The sequence below is a fragment of the Misgurnus anguillicaudatus genome, chromosome 22, assembly GCF_027580225.2.
Source record: "Misgurnus anguillicaudatus chromosome 22, ASM2758022v2, whole genome shotgun sequence".
In the NCBI taxonomy this organism is placed as follows: domain Eukaryota; kingdom Metazoa; phylum Chordata; class Actinopteri; order Cypriniformes; family Cobitidae; genus Misgurnus; species Misgurnus anguillicaudatus.
The window spans coordinates 4,985,157-4,999,846 of NC_073358.2; the positions used below are offsets into that span (position 1 = coordinate 4,985,157).

Sequence of the window (14,690 nt, forward strand, 5' to 3'; positions counted from 1 at the left end):
ACTTTTACAACAACAAAAAATGTTAATTTTCATGAGGGGGTGTGTGCATCTGTACAGTAGGGAAAGAAGTGAGAGTTTTACTGTAGTGTTTGTGCATGGTGCATGTTCCTCTCACATAGGCCTAACATGTTTACAGTTCAGCCTCTGTCCAAAGCCACATTAATTTTTATTCAACTTTCATTTATGGACAGTAGACAGCAGTGATTTGTTCGTTAGCAATTCTTTCAGTTACTGATGTAAGCAGAGTGTGTATGTATTGGCCATATGTCTACTTAGACATGTCATTTGTAACTTCAACATCTCCCACCTCTTGCATACAAAAAAGACATTTAGGACTTTTAAAATATACCATGGGTGCATTGCCTTCTTAACAATATATATACACACGCACGCACGGTTTTTTGTAGTCACATAATACTTTAAAAATAACTATTGCGATGGTTGCACTATTATTACGCTATAGGGCTTATTCGATCTACGTCATCAATGTTCGCAGCGGCCATATTGTTGACATAAAACTGTCAGTCTGTCAATTGACAAGCGAGGCAGCGTGGGTATTATGCATGTATTTTCGGTGTAATTTTTTTTAAACCGCGCGATGGTGTGTGGTGTAATACACGGATGTTCTAACAACAGCAAAAAGAACCCCGGAATTAATTTTTATGCGATACCGACTGTCAGAAAACATGAAAGGAAGGAGACAGAGGAGTTGAACCAGCGAAGGAGAGACTCCCAACAGCAAAGTCTGTCCCCATCATTTTACCCCAGGTAACGTTAGGGATATATGCTCACAGCAAAGTCTGTCCCCATAATTTGATCACATATGGTTAGCTGTAAGCAGTGGCTGAAGCTGCTCTTTCAAATAAGCTGCCATAAATTGAGACAGTTATTAAATTCGTATTAATAACTATATGAACATAATAATAGGTCTGGCATTGATACTAGGTAGGGAATTAAGGGCCGTTCACATAGTTTTGAAAATCGTATTAAACAGAATAGTGGAGCTCACACCAAAACTATAACGATACAGATACAATGAACGACATCATTGGGATCACTTTCTGAGCGATTTTCCCACCTGATGAAGGATAAACCATTGATAGCATTAAAATCTATTTGAACTTCAAGTGCACGGCCACTTAAAATGACAGTGAGCTCATTGCTGAGGTCTATAACATTAGATTACCTCCAGTTGCTGTGAAAATTGACTACGTAATGCTTTTTAATCTATTACATTAACTAACTGTTATGCCAAAAGGTAAGAGATTACACAAACTATTAGATTCACTGTTTAGAGTTACGCGAAACGCAGCGTGTTGAGGACTGCAAAAGTTTTTATTACAAGCAATATTAAAGGCAAGTGATTTGCGCGAGTGCCATGAGCGAATTAGCATAAACGTATTGTTTGGTGATGTGGACGATGATAGTTATCGTTATAGTTATAATGTGAACGGCCCAGTGCTTGTATGATGAATGCGGATACTGTATGAACGATATAGTTATAAATATCCGGATAAGTTACGGCTGGCAATAAGGACGGATCTTTACTTAAGGCTATTGGTCTATTTGATATTGTTCCACAATAATCAAGCTCATCTTCTCTTAATACAGACGAGATTAAGCCATTAGGCTACTGCTCCCCTCGTCTCAAATCTACGTGCGGCTAGGGGCAGGACAGATGTTATGTCAACAAGATGGCCGCGGCTAGCGACTTCCGGTGTTTGCGAATAAGCCCTATTGGGTGTCTCGCCTTGTTGTTATTAGCCCTGATTGGTTGTTTTGACCGTCATCCAGATCTCTGGCCTATGACAATTCAGCGCGCACTTTTCAACATTTCAAACTCCTGCAGCCGGTAGTATTTGCTGATGCTGCTGGAGGGAGGAGTTCACTCTGCAGAACTGCAGCAGTACATCGGTTGGTCCACTACTGATTTTTACTATAATTGGTTACCTCTATCGGGTATTTTTTTATTCGGTTGAACTTAAGTTAGAAAACATAATATGGACAAAGACTTTTACCAACGGGTACCGGACATATGGAAAACTGCAGCAGGTAAATACCTTTTACTTTACCATTTTTCTAATGACGCATAAAGAAAGTGTTCAAGTAAGATGCTAACCGCGATTAGCCCGAGAACGATATTTGCAAATATCAATGTAAGAACCGCTAATGTAATGTGTGTTGTTAGTCGTTATTAGGTCAAGCTCACATAACGTGATGTCTGAAATTGATGAGACGTTTATAGTAACGTTAAGGCTTCTTGTCGTGTTTTGTTTTCTTGTAACTACGCTAATAAAACCTTTGGTTAACAAGCTAAATGTTTCGCAGTTATACATGTTGTTCCAAGGTAGTTATATGAAGCATTTGACACGCTCTGTAGCTGATGTTGATAATATATAAGCAGAAGTTTCGTCGAAGTTTTTAAGTAAACTCTAAAATCAATCTGCGACCGTAAAATCCTAACGTACTTTCCGTATTATGATTATCAGTGATACTAGTGCGTTTATTTTGAAGCATAAATAGTAATGTATATTTGGAATGTGTAAATTGATCACTGGGCTCTGTAGAAGATTATACAATCCTGTTTTTTCTAGGATCTACTGTGGATCGCTGGGACTTAAGTCAAAATGAGACCGAGAATGTGTTTTATCTCAAGCTGGTGAGTGACGTTTCAATTTTGAAAGTCCACATCCCATTAAATAAAATGACTAATATTGTTTTTGTGTGCGTTTCCCCCTCAAGCTCCAGAGAAGTCTCCTACCACGCCATACATAAGGTATTAATTTTATCCTAATATATAAAGACTGCGTTCGCATATTATTGGAAATTATTGACAAATACTACAACAACGTTGCCAAAAACGTTGGCAAGCGCTCACAATTGGTGTCTGCCTAGCGTTTTTAACAGCATTTACATGCTTCTGCACGATTGTGACTTCATGAGCAACGTCACTCTAGAATTTTTATGACACAATCCTAGACTTCATCTTCTCATCAAATTTCCTGTTCAGTCAAATGCTCTTTAGTTATATGCTGAAGTGTCCTGCCCCCTAAATTGCACAGAACATGATATCACACGCACATGAGATAAGACATACATTTACTAGTTCTTAGCATGAAGTAGGGGATAGGAATGATTCAGACAGTGTAAATATGCTTTCCATTGGGGTGAATGAAGTCTGCCACTACAATGCACAAACATACAGGGTGCTCCGGTCCAGCGTGACAGCACAGAGTGGATCATATGTAGGAGTCTCTGCCAAAAACAGTTTGGAGGAGATCAAACATCACAATCAGTTAGACGGCCTTAACATTATAAACAGCAGTAATGAGTAGAAGAGAAACACTGCTGCATACACACCAACAAAATTTACATATCACTGTTATCATTGTTTTTATTCTGTAATAACACTTTATATCTTAATTGTGATTTTATTTTAATACAACTGTGGCGCTCACAAGCTGTGAAATGCGACTTTGCTGGACTGTGCCATAAACACTATTGATCATTTAAAAAATAGGGAAGGTCTTCTCGACAGTTCGGTTGTGATTTTCTGTTTCAGTTAAAATGACCTCCACATAAAATAATGCTACATGTTCCAAGAGGGCAGGGTGCTTCAGTGTTAAAAAAGAGCATTTGATCGGAAAGAAAATTTGATGAAGAAGCTAAAGTGTAAGCTGACCCTAATTCATGTGTTCCTTATACCACATACATGTGGGGAACATGGGACATTTGATGATGGTAGATAAAAAAATATTTTGTACGTTCTACCATTTTTAATAATAATAATAGTAACTTCTCAGAAATGTATTATACAGCATGCTCGTCTTGAAAAGGTGATACATTTTGGCTTAAACATGTTTTTAAATTCCATTTTCCAACAGTGATAACTGCTAAAGATGAAACACATTAATTCTTTCTTTTTTCTTTTAGATCAACATTGAAGCATTGTTTACAGTAAGAATAGGCACCAACAGAAAGACAAATCCAACACTAGTAAGTATTAACTGGCAAATATAAAAACAAGCTTTATCAATTTTAAGGCATAGTGTAGAGAAATAAAAATTATCGTGCCATCCCTGATGTATCTGACTTTCTTTTGTTAGGGAAGCACATTTTATTTTACAAAAAATACTAATTTGTGGGTCTACATAATGTTATAAAAATGTTTATCATTATTCTATCTCTATATTAAAGGAAAACACCACAGTTTGTCAATATTTTACTATGTTCTTACCTCAACTTAGACTAATTAATACATCCCTATATTTTTCAATGCGGGCATCACTAGTTTACACTGCCAGAATGTTTCAGTGTCAAATTTGGTTAAAAATGTTAATAAAAAATAATCTTGTTTAAAGGAAAGGTACAATACTTTTCAGTGAATTATATTGTGTTCTTTTTTATCCCCTAGATGCACCAAGGATCAAGGTGATTTTTGGCAGCTTGGAGAATTTTTCTTTATCTGTCACATCTGGTACAGAATCTCTGACATTTTGGTATTTGTAATGTTTATTTTATTATATTTGTATACTTATGCTAGATATTAATATACTTGTATAGTTACTGTATGTTTCTGAATTAAAAGATAGCCCCAGGTAAAAATGTAAAACTGATATAATACTGATATTGAAAATACAAGCTAAAATGGCACAATTTGTTGCTTTCTCCACCTGTTTCACAAATGAAAACATTTTATATGCACAGATTCACTTGCCGGAACTGTACAGATTTTTCTTGTTTAATTTCAGGCCAATCTGTATTGTAGACACAACGTTTGTTATATGAATGCCCCATCTGAAGGGAACTGCCTTGAAAAAAATATTAATGGCATTTTCTTTTCGTCTTATCTCTGTATAGACCATGGTTCCTCCCATCTTACCCTGGAGAGCCGGTGCCCTGCAGAGTTAGCTTCAACCTTAAAGGAAAACACCACAGGTTTTTCAATATTTTTTATGTTATCACCTCAACTTAGACAAATCAATACAAATCCTTTTTTTCGGTGTGTGCACTTTTGGTCTTTGTGCAGCGCGTCGTGAATGTGTTGGCATTTGCCCGAGCCCAATTCATTCCTTAGGAACAAAACAAAAGTTTTATTTTGTGCCACCACACTTACTCGTGTAACTACTCATGTAACAGTCTTTAAATAGGAAAAAACATGGAAGTGTTTGGTGGCTTTTAAATTAATCCCTGTTTGGATCCTAAGGAATTAATGGGGCTAGGCTAAATGCTAACACATTCACAACACGCTGTACAAAGATTAGAAGTGCATGCATTGAAAAAAGATAAGTATGTATTGGTTGATCTAGGTTGAGATGGGAACATGGTAAAGTGTTGGGAGACTGTGTGTCTTCTTTAATCAAACATACCTGAGGTAGATGGGTTTGATCAGGGTTGATGCTAAACTCTGCAGGGCAGCGGTTCTCCAGGGTAGGATTTGAGGAACCCTGTTATAGACGGTTTCAGCGACAGTAACATACATAAACGCTTTTGTGGCCCAAACCTAACTTCCGGGAGATTTCCGTGTAGAACCAATATAGGAAAAAACTGAAATTCTGTCATGGTTTGCTCACTCTCATTTTGTTGCAAACCTGTATAAATTTCTTTGTTCTGATGAACATGAAGGAAGATATTTTGAGGAATGTTTATAACCAAATGAGCCCCATTCACTTCCATTGTATAATTTTTTCCTACTATGGAAGTGAATGGGGCTCATGATTAGGGCTGTGACGGTTGTCATAACCACACACAACGACGGTGGTGAAGTGCGACCCACGATGGTAAAGTGGGACCCGCGATGGTGTGCACGTCACAAACAAATTAATTACAATCTTGCACAGCAAAACTTCCTTTTTTTCAAAGCATGTAGGTGCTCCAGAGCATCTGTCATTGCTAAGTAACCTAAGCATTGCTTGACGTTGTGACGAGCACCCACCGGCGGAAAAAGAAACTGGCGCCTGTGAACAAGCATGTTCGTTAAGAAATGTATATCTGATCATTGTTTAAATTTTTATTTTTTAAAATACAGTGGGGAGGGTGGGTGTTTGACACATCGGCGTTTTTGTCGGTGGGGGGATTTCTAAGTGATATAGCCAGATGTAGCCATCAGGCCAAATGTTGAATTCATACAAAGAAATCAGAACATTTAAGTATACACGTTGAGTCATAATGAATAGAGCGAAATGACACAGGGAATAAGTATTGAACACACATATTTAATACTTTATAGAAAAGCCTTTGTTGGTGATTACAGCTTCTAGTTGTTGTATGGAGAGACCAGTCGTCTTCATTGCTCAGGAGTGATTCTGGCTCATTCTTCCATACAAATGGTCTTTAAATCTTGAAGGTTCATTGGGCCTCTTTTATGAACTTTGATCTTTAGTTCTCTCCATAGATTTTCTATGGGATTTGTATCAGGTGATTGACTGACCACTTCATTGTTTCCTTGGCCTTGTGTGTGGGATCATTGTCTTGCTGAAATGTCCACCCTCTTTTCATTTTTAGCTTTCTGGTAGATGGCAGCAGATTTTTATCCAGAATGTCCCGGTACATTTCTCTATTCATCCTGCCTTCAATAATATGAAGTCTGCCAGTACCCCTTGCTGAAAAGCAGCCCCAAACCATTATGGTTCCACCCCCAAACTTAACTGTTTGTATGGTGTTCTTGGGGTGGTGGGCAGTGCCATTTCTTCTTCAAACATGGTGTGTAGAATGACTGCCTAAAAGTTAAATTTTGCTTTCATCTGACCATACTATAGTCTCCCAATAATCCACAGGCTTCTCCAAATGCTCTTTCGCAAACTTTAACCGAGCCTCAACATGCTTTTTGTTCAGCAATGGAGTCTTGCGTTGTGAGCGTGCATGGATGCCATGGCGGTTCAGTGCATTGCTTATAGTTTAGACCTTGATGCGAGGTCTTCCTGAAGTTCTGCCCGAGTGGTTCTTGGCTCATGGAGAACTCTCCTGATTATTCTTTGCACTCCTTGGACAGGGATCTTACTTGGAGGACCTGATTGTAGCCGGTTTATGGTGAAGTGATGCTCTTACCATTTCTGGATAATGGCCCCCACAGTGCTCACAGGAACATTCAGCATTCTGGAAATGCGCCTATAACCATTCCCATCAAAATGCTTTTCAACAATAAGATTACGAGGATCTTGAGAAAGTTCTTTGCTTTTACCCATCATGAAGTCTTTCCTGTGTGCCTCCTGGGTAATGAGAAGCATTTATAGGCCATCAGTTGTGTTCAATGCTTGTTCCCTGTGGCATTTCGCTTTATTTATTGTGAATCAACTTGTAAATGTTCCTTTGTATGAATTCGGTGTTTGGCTTGATGGCTACATCTGGTAGAAATTTTGTGTCAATAGCCCACTTGGAGATCCCCTTGCTGGTGGAGGTGCTGATGTGTCAAATACTTATTTTCCCCGCTGTATATGTATGCATTATGCAGGGAGTGCAGAATTATTAGTCAAGTTGTATTTTTGAGGGTTGCTTTTGTTGTTGTGCAGCTGCAGTGCTCTTGGTCAATTCAAAATGTTAACAAACCCTCAAACCTGAACATTTAAGTAGTAAAAGTGAAATTTTGGCTTTATTGAGAGAGTGTTTCTATGTACATCATTGTTGGGCAACTATTGATGTGCAGAATTGTTGGGCAACTGAATGGAGAACAGGGATTTTGCCATCTCACTTGTTTTTTTTTCGCCTGTTAAAGTGAGAATGGTGGACGAGCTCTACATTTACAAAAAAAAATTAATAAAACAATAAAGGAAAAATGTATAGACTCGGTGTCCAGTGTAGCCGCCCTTCTTTTCGATGGCAGTCGCGGGCCTTCCATTCGCGGATTCGGTCGGTTTCTTGATCTGGTCTGAACCAACGTTTTGTGCGGACGCAACCACAGCCTCCCAGACACTGTTCAGAGAGGTGTGCGGTTTGCCTTCACTGCAAATGTCCCGCTCAAGAAGGGATCAAAAGGTCTCAATAGGGTTTGAGTCAGGTGAAGAGGGGGCCATGGCACTGGTTTTTCATCTCTAGGGCCTTTGCTGGCCGGCCATGCAGTGGAGTGCTTGTGGTGTATGTGATGGAGCGTTGTCTTGCAGAATAATCAGTCTTCTTGAGGGATGCAGACTTTTTCCTGTACCACTGCTTGAAGAAAGTGTCTTCTACATTACAGGCAGGCAGGCACAGACAGGTATTATTAAACATGAGCTTGTTGGACCTTTTTGGGTTGAAAATGGAAATAAAAAACAACTCTCAGACCTACTGCCAATTTTTAGAGGACGCTTTCTTCAAGCAGTGGTGCAGGAGGGGGTCTGCATCTTTCAAGAAGACTTTTTTATGCGGGACAACGCTTCAGCACATGCATCGGGGTGCTCAGCTGAGTGGCTGGCCAGTGGAGGCCTTGGGGGTGAGGAACTGGTGACATGGGCCCTTCTTCACCTGGCTTGAACCCTGTTGAGACCTTTTGATCCCTTCTTGAGCAGGACATTTGCGGTTAGGGTGGGCCGTGCACCTCTCTGGGCAGTGTCTGGGAGGCTGTGGTTGCGTCTGCACAAAATGTTGGTTCAGACCAGATCAAGAAACTGACTGAATCCGTGAATGGAAGGCTTGTGACTGTTATCGAAAAGAAGGGTGGCTGTATTGGTCACTGAGTATACATTTTTTGTTTTTTATTGATTTTTTTTGTAAATGTAGAGTTTGTTTGTTGTTCTCACTTTGACAGGTGAAGGAGGGCAGGTGAGATGGTGGAATCTTTGTTTTTCATTTGGTTGCCTGGTGGTTCTGCACACTGGTGGTTGCCTGGTGGTGATGTACATAGAGGTGTTCTCTTGATGGGGCCAGGATTTCACTTTTGCTGCTTGGATGTTCAGGTTTGAGGGTTTGTTGGCATTGTGAGTTGACCAGGAGCACTGTAGTTGTACGGTAGCGGAGGTGGTCCTCGGAAATACAACTTGCCTAGTAGTTCTGCACTCCCTGTATATATATAAGACAATATGCATCAATGTATATCATGCATCAATATAACGCCCCCCCCCACACACACACACATTCTATGAACACCACGGTGATCATGATCCGTTTGGTTACAGACATTCAAAGTGTCTTCTCGTGTTCATCATAACAAAGAAATTTATAACAGGTAGCAACATGAGAGAGAGAGAGTAAATGATGACAGAACTTTCATTTTTGGGTGAACTATTTCTTTAACTTACTGTAATTTCACAAACCTGAAGTCAGACCATTCGTTTTTTATTTTGAAATTATAGAACAATTGTAATTATGATTTTACATTATAGAACAAACAAACAAACCAAATTTAAAACAAAACTTCACCTGATGCTACAAGTATGTTGCATCTTTGATCATTGTGTTTAAAATACACTTGTTGCCTCTAATTTCAAATAGCTTCAAATTGTTTTAAGGCCATTTAAGTCGGTTTACAAGTAAATAAACATCTTATTTATGTACTTTTTCTGTTGCCTAAAGAAAAATAATCTGCCAATTTGCTTTACTAATTTATCACAAATTATATACATCATCATTACACAATAGTAACCATGCAGTCACAAAATGTCCTGGCTAATGTTCAACCCGGTATTGGGTCAAAAATGGGACGAAACAACCTAGCATTTTGGTTTGAACCTGCCAGGCATAGGTTAAATTCCAACCCAACGGTTTGGGTTTGTCCCTTTTTGATCCAACACTTGTTTGACAGAAACCCATCATTTTTTGTATTATATAGAATAGATAAATTATTTCATCCTTTACTTATGGGGGCTGTTTATAAAGAATTGGTTAATAATGCAAATTTACATCTGTGATAGAATCTGTAGTTCCCTTTCAGTCGGTCACTACGACGTCACGTCGTGACCGACGAATTGGGAGCTCGCTTAGAGAGACCAATCTGCTTCGAATACTACTAAAACGCCAATGAACTTGGCATTGAGATATTTGCATAATGCTGGCGCCGCCCCGCCAGGTGCGTATATAAGGCGCACGTGCAAATAGGGAAATCAGCTTTTTATCGCTTCGAAAGCCGGCAGTATCTGCTACTGAGAAGCTACTTCACTCTGTTGGGATCGATTGCGGAAGTTGGTTGGACTGGCAGTACCACAGCGGACGCCTCGCAGTATTCCACAGGCTCTGCATCTTTTTTGTTTGTTTGAGTTTAGTGTGTGCGTTGCCTTCCCTGTGCGCATCATCAACTGAGCATCTGAGTGAATTTCCCTAAAAGAGTGATACGAGAGAGCTTTGTGCCTTGTTAAAGGCAGCCACTCTCTCGTATATCCGGACATTAGCGTCCTTTTCAGGATGGCTTTTCGTCCGTGCGATCTTGGATGCGGGAAGTATATGGGTCCGAAGGACGGTCACGAGCGTTGTCTTTCGTGCTTGGGCATCGAGCATGCTGAGGCAGCGTTCGCTGGGGGTAAGTGTTCTCACTGCGAGAACATGTCCCTTGTGGATTTGCGGAGACGGTTGTCTTTCCTCCGGGAAAAACGCAACCCACGTCCGACGAGCTCTGATCGCCGCCACGGTGCGGCTGTGAAGCTCTCGAAGGATGATCTCCGCATCACTGTGCTGAACCGGGCAGGGGATTCGTCCTCTGCCTCTCAGCCTCCTCATCCACAGCCGGTTGATGCGCCGATGGAAACTTCAGAGTCGTGTTCTACGATGTCTGTTGGATCTGTCGTGCCTCCCTCCGGGTCCACGGAGACCGCAGCATCCGAGGGTGGGCCCTCTACCTCTGAGGATCTGGATGTCCTCCCCCCTTCCGGACGGGTCGTGACGCCGGATTTCGATCCAGAGATGGTGGCCGTGCTCTCTCGAGCGGCGGAGACCGTCGGGTTGGAGTGGGTTCACCCCCCACAGCCCGAACCGTCCCGCCTGGATGATTGGTTCTTTGGAGCTGCCCGGGTTTCACAACCCTCTCCGCCGGTACCTTTCTTCCCCGAGGTGCACGAGGAGCTGACCAGGACCTGGAGGTCGCCGTATTCTACCCGTTTACGGCCGTTTCAGCCCTCCCCCCTCACCTCCCTCACCGATGGAGCCGCTAAGGGCTATACGGGAATCCCCCCCGTGGAGCGTGCGGTTGTGATGCAATTGTGTCCGGCCACCGCTTCCACCTGGAAGGATCGCCCAGCCCTCCCCTCCCGTGCTTGCAGACAGTCTTCCGGTTTAACGGGGGCTGCCTATCATGCATGTGGAGAGGCGGCTTCAGCCCTGCACGCTATGGCGTTGCTGCAGGTCCACCAGGCCAAGGCCTTGAGAGATCTGCACGAGGGAGGACACGACTCGCCTGTGCTTTCGGAGCTCCGGGCCGCTACGGATCTGGCCCTCCGTGCTACGAAGGTCACGGCACAGGCGATCGGTCGTGCGATGTCCACGATGGTGGTCCAGGAACGCCATCTGTGGCTCTGTCTGGCCGACATGACGGATGCAGAGAAGAACAAGTTCTTGGATGCGCCCGTGTCCCAGGCAGGCCTGTTCGGCGAGTCGGTGGAGTCGTTTGCCCAGCAGTTCTCCGCCGCCCAGAAGCAGACGGAAGCGATCGCTCAGATCATGCCCCGGCGCAAGCGACCTGCATCTCGCCCCCCAGCGCCGGCGGCCCCGTCTGCTCCTCGCCGAGGGCGCCCTCCGGCGGCTGCCTCCGCCCCCCCCGCTAGAACGTCTTCTAGACCACGGAGAGGGAACAGCCGTCGGCAGCCCGCCCCGCCCGCACCACCCGCTTCCCGTGGCAAACGGACAGCGAAGCGGCCCTGCGACGGGCGACCTGGAGTTGGATGGGATCACTCTACGGGAGACGGTGACGGCACCGCTCCTTCCACCGGTAGAGGGCCGGGTGGAAAATCTTTTGTTTCGGTTTGTTTCTGTTCCGCCGGCTTCTCAGCCGGCACCCACAAAACCACAAAAAAAGAGTGCATTCCTATTCCTTCTCCAGGTCTCCAGAGGATCGAGAGAGATGTGAGCGGGCAGTCAGATGCTCTTCCTCCCTCTCCTCTGTCGCCAGTGGGTGTTCTGAGGAGTTCGAGCTCTCCCCTTCGGAGACCGGACCACCAGCAACCCCTTCGGAGTCTGCGTCCTCAGCTGAGGAGACCAGACGACCGTTTACCTCAGCGGGCTCAGGTCAGTGTCACACACACACATCCGGGAGATGCATAGGCTGTCACGGCAGACGCACCGGCAGTCCCGCCTGGCCCGCCTCGCTGCCCCGCCGCGGGGACACCGGTAGTGCCGTTACTTCCTCGCGTACGGTCCCTGGGGGCTTGGCTTCAGCTTCCCAGTCCGTCTCGTTGGGTTTTACGCACGATCCGCCTCGGTTACGAAATTCAATTCAATCGGCACACTCCCAAATTTGCGGGCATACGTTTCACCACGGTGAAAGCGTCCGTTGCACATGTACTGCGTGCAGAGGTCGAAGTCCTGCTGGCGAAGGACGCGATCGAGCCGATCCCTCTTACCGAGATGAGATCGGGTTTTTACAGCCCGTATTTCATAGTACCCAAGAAAGGCGGCGGGTTACGACCGATTTTGGATTTGCGTGTCCTGAACAAATCTCTTCAGAAGAGGTCTTTCAGGATGATTACACCGAAACAAATTTTCAGTGCAATACGCCCCCAAGATTGGTTTGCAGCGATAGACCTGAAAGACGCGTACTTTCATGTGTCCATTCTCCCTCGTCACCGACCGTTTCTCCGGTTTGCGTTCGAGGGGCGGGCATATCAATACAAAGTACTACCGTTCGGGCTGTCTCTCTCTCCCCGTGTGTTCACGAAAGTGGTAGAGGCGGCGTTAAAGCCCCTCAGAGAGAGCGGTGTTCGCATTCTGGCTTACCTCGACGATTGGCTTATAATAGCGCATTATCGGCGGACGCTGTGCGAACACAGAGATCTAACACTTCAACATCTCGCCCGTTTGGGTCTTCGGGTCAACTGGGAAAAGAGCAAACTCTGCCCCACGCAGAGGATCTCTTTTCTCGGTATGGAACTGGACTCGATCGATTTATCGGCGCGTTTAACAGAAGAGCGCGTCCAATCAATTCTGACTTGCCTCGGTTCATTCCGAGGGAAGAATGCGGTCCCTCTGAAACAATTTCAGAGACTCCTGGGGCGTAGGGCAGCAGCAGCGGCCGTGACACCGCTCGGGCTGCTCCATATGAGACCGCTTCAGCGTTGGCTTCACGATCGAGTCCCGAGGAGAGCGTGGCGCGCTGGCATCCATCGTGTAACCATTACACCTGCGTGTCGCCTAACATTCCCCCCGTGGTCAGACCCCACGTTTCTCAGGGCCGGCGTGTCCATGAGACAGGTCTCCCGGCATGCTGTTGTGCATACAGATGCCTCCGACACGGGCTGGGGAGCCACGTACGACGAGCTCACGGCTTCGGGGGTGTGGACAGCACCCCAGTTGCATTGGCATATCAATTGCCGCGAGTTATGGGCAGTATATCTGGGACTCGTACGCTTCGCTCAGGAGCTGCGAGGGAAGGATGTACTAGTACGCTCAGACAACACTGCGACCGTAGCGTATATCAACCGTCAAGGCGGTTTGCGCTCTCGTCACCTGTCGCATCTCGCTCGTCATCTCCTCCTTTGGAGTCAGAAGCATCTGAGGTCCCTTCGTGCCATTTACATACCGGGCTCGCTCAATACAGCGGCAGACGCGCTTTCCCGAGCGGCGCGCCCCGGCGAATGGCGACTCCACCCCCAGACGGTCCAGCTGATTTGGAGGAAATTCGGTCGAGCGCAGATAGACCTATTTGCGTCACCGAACAATACCCATTGTCGCCTGTTTTATTCACTAACCGAGGGCAGCCTCGGCGTGGATGCGTTGGCACACAGCTGGCCGCGGGGCCTGCGCAAATATGCGTTCCCCCCAGTGAGTTTAATAGCACAGATACTGTGCAAAGTCAGGCAGGACGAGGAGAGCCTTTTAATGATCGCCCCATATTGGACGACCAGGAATTGGTTTCCGGAACTAATGCTCCTCGCGACAGCCCCTCCCTGGCGGATTCCCCTGAGGAAGGACCTTCTTTCTCAGGGAGGGGGCACATTATGGCACCCGCGCCCCGACCTGTGGAATCTCCACGTTTGGTCGTTGAGTGCGCGCAAGGTTTAAGTGATTTACCCCAAGCGGTATCTAACACTATTGACGCGGCACGAGCTCCGTCTACGAGACGGGCTTACGCGTTAAAATGGAACCTTTTCGTCACCTGGTGCTCTTCGCAACGCGAGGACCCCAGAGAATGCCCTATTAACATTGTGCTTTTATATCTTCAACATAGGTTAGATGGTAGGCTGTCACCGTCCACTATTAAAGTTGATATCGCCGCTATATCTGCGCATCACTCACTTATTAACGGCAGATCAGTGGGCCAGCATGATTTGGTTGTTAGATTCCTGAGAGGCGCTCGCAGGCTAAACCCCTCACGCCCTCCTTCTATTCCTCCCTGGGACCTGTCCATGGTGCTGAAAGCGCTACAGAGTCCTCCGTTCGAGCCTTTGCAGTCTGCGAGTCTGAAGCTTCTATCCATGAAGGCTCTGACCCTACTAGCATTGGCCTCAGTGAAGAGAATAGGGGATTTACATGCATTCTCTGTTGACGATTCGTGCCTTCAGTTTGGTCCTTCTGTCTCGAGCGTGACCTTGAGACCCAGACCAGGCTACGTGCCCAAAGTTCCCACTACTCCCTTCAGA

The 14,690-nt window shown here is 45.0% G+C and overlaps 1 protein-coding gene and 1 long non-coding RNA gene across 8 annotated transcripts in view; one reads left to right on the top strand and one right to left on the bottom strand.

Annotated features, from left to right (window-relative positions):
- The window catches only part of doc2b (double C2-like domains, beta), a 338,855-nt gene that overhangs the window by 186,762 nt on the left and 137,403 nt on the right, over positions 1–14,690 (bottom strand). The window lies entirely within an intron of this gene.
- On the top strand, positions 1,853–4,709 carry LOC129422747 (uncharacterized). Its single transcript, XR_012365349.1, has 5 exons — positions 1,853–2,052; positions 2,595–2,659; positions 2,743–2,776; positions 3,934–3,996; positions 4,415–4,709. It is a non-coding gene; the product is annotated as an uncharacterized lncRNA (long non-coding RNA).